The following is a 2,603-nucleotide window of genomic DNA, read 5'->3' on the forward strand; positions in this document are numbered from 1 at the left end:
CGGCTAATTTTTTGTATTTTGTACTTTTTTTTTTAGTAGAGACGAGGTTTCACTGTGTTAGCCAGGATGGTCTTGATCTCCTGACCTCGTGATCCGCCCGCCTCAGCCTCCCAAAGTGGTGGGATTACAGGCATGAGCCACCATGCCTGGCCTAAACCTCTTTTTCTTTATAAATAACCCAGTCTTGGGTATGTCTTTATCAGCAACGTGAGAGCAGACTAATACACTAGACCTGGTACCCAGTTATTTGATCAAACACTAATCTAGGTGTTGCTGTGAACATATTTTGTACATGTGACTGACAGGTCCACTGATTTCTGTATTTTTTGCAGAAGTGGAGTTTCACCATGTTGCCCAGGCTGGTCTCAAACTCCTGAGCTCAGGTGATCTGCCCTCCCTGACCTCCCAAAGTGCTGGGATTAGAGGCATGAGCCATTCTGCCTGGTCTCACGAACTTTTGAACACCAGGCACAAACATACCCTGTGCTGTGCTGTCTGATGACACACAGGTTACAATACTGATAATCGTCCCTACCTTCACAGACATGACAGTCCAGTGAGGGGGGAAAAGAGGGAGTCGGGAGAAGAATATGTATTACTTACGTATTAGTTATCTACTGCCACATAACAAATTATGCCAGGCCAGGCATTGTGGCGCATGCCTATAACCTTGGTGCTTTGAGAGGCCAAGGCAGGAGGATCACTTGAGCCTGGGAGGCCAAGGCTGCACGCAGTGAGCCATGATCGTACCACTGCACTCCAGCCCAGGCGACAGAGTGAGACACTGTCTCAAAAAGACAAAAACAAAACAAAAATTACACCAAAATGTGTTGGCTTAAAACAAGAAACATTTACGATGTCACAATTTCCAACAGTCAGGAATCAGGGTGAGGGTAACCGGATGCCTTTGGCTGTAGGTTCCTCAAGACTAGAGTCAAGGGGCTGGCTGGAGCTACAGGCATCTCAGGGTGGAAAATCCGCTTCCAAGCTCACTCATGGCAGTGGGCAGCCCTCAGGTCCTTGCTGGCTGTTGACTGGAGGCATCAGTTCCTTGCCCCATGAGCCTTTCCCCGGGCAGTTCCCAGCATGGCAGCCCCTTCCACAGAACAAGCAAGGCAAGGTGGGGAGGACCAGCAGGACATAAACCAGTGTTCCAGTAACCTGTCCCAGAAGTGACATCCCATCACTTCTGCCAAATGCTATTTGTTAGAAGCTTGTCACTATGCCCAATCTATACACAACGGGGCATAGGTCCCAGAAGGGCATGAATACCACAAGGCTGGACCACTGGAGGTCATCCCACCATAAGTAAACATGTTAAGATGTAAAGATAATAAATATGACCACGGCTCCACCTGGTGGGAAACAATGGCAAACAGAGTGACGAGGTAGAAAGTTCTAGTTTGAACAGTTTTTTGTTTTGTTTTGTTTTGTTCTGTCACCCAGGCTGGAGTGCAGTGGTGTGATCTCGGCTCACTGCAACTTCCACCTCCCAGGTTCAAGTGATTCTCCTGCATCAGCCTCCCGAGTAGCTGGGATCACAGGCCTGTGCCACCACGCCCAGCTACTTTTTGCATTTTTAGTAGACACAGGGTTTCGCCATGTTGGCCAGGCTGGTCTCCAACTCCTGGCCTCAAGTGATCCGTCCGCCTCAGTCTCCCAACCTCAGTCTCCCAATGTGCTGGGATTACAGGCATGAGCCACCACTCCCAGCCTCAGTTTGAACAGTTCTGACTTCATAGTTGTATTGCCAGATAAAGCAAGGTCACTCACATTTAGCATAACCAAATGAGATTTATCCCAGGGATGCAAGGATGGTTCAACATATGCAAATCAGTCAATGTGATACATCAGATCAATAAAATGAAGGACAAAAACCATATGATCATTTCAATTGATGCTGACAAAGCCTTTAATAAAATTCAACATCCCTTCGTGATAAAAACCCTCAAAAAACTGGGTATAGAAGGAACATACCTCAACACAACAAAAGTCATATATGACAGACATACAGCTAATATCATACTGAATGGGGAAAAACTGAAAACCTTTCCTCTAAGATCTGAAGCAAAACAAGGATGCCCACTTCCACCACTGTTCCTCAACACAGTACTGGAGGTCCTAGCTACAGCAATCACACAAGAGAAGGAAATAAAGGGCATCCAGATTGGAAAGGAAGAAGTCAAATTATCCTTATTTGCAGATAATATGATCTTATATTTGGAAAAACCTAAGGGCAAATGATCAGAATAGACATTTTTTGGAAGACACACAAGTGGCAAACAGGTGTATGAAAAGGTACTCAACATCAACATCACTGACCATCAGAAAAATGTGAGTCAAAACTACAACGAGATATCACCTCACCCCAGTTACAATGGCTTTTATCCAAAATATGTAATAACAGTGCTGGCAACACTGTTGGTGGGAATGTAAATTAGTACAGCCACTCTGGAGAACAGTATGGAGGTTCCTCAAAAAACTATAAAGAGAACTACCATATGATCCAGCAATCCCATGCTATGTATATACCCAAAAGGAAGGAAGTCAGTGTATCCAAGAGATACCTGCACCCTCATGTTTGTTGCGGCACAGTTCACCAC

Source organism: Mandrillus leucophaeus, unplaced genomic scaffold, assembly GCF_000951045.1.
Source record: "Mandrillus leucophaeus isolate KB7577 unplaced genomic scaffold, Mleu.le_1.0 Scaffold120, whole genome shotgun sequence".
NCBI classification, from domain to species: domain Eukaryota; kingdom Metazoa; phylum Chordata; class Mammalia; order Primates; family Cercopithecidae; genus Mandrillus; species Mandrillus leucophaeus.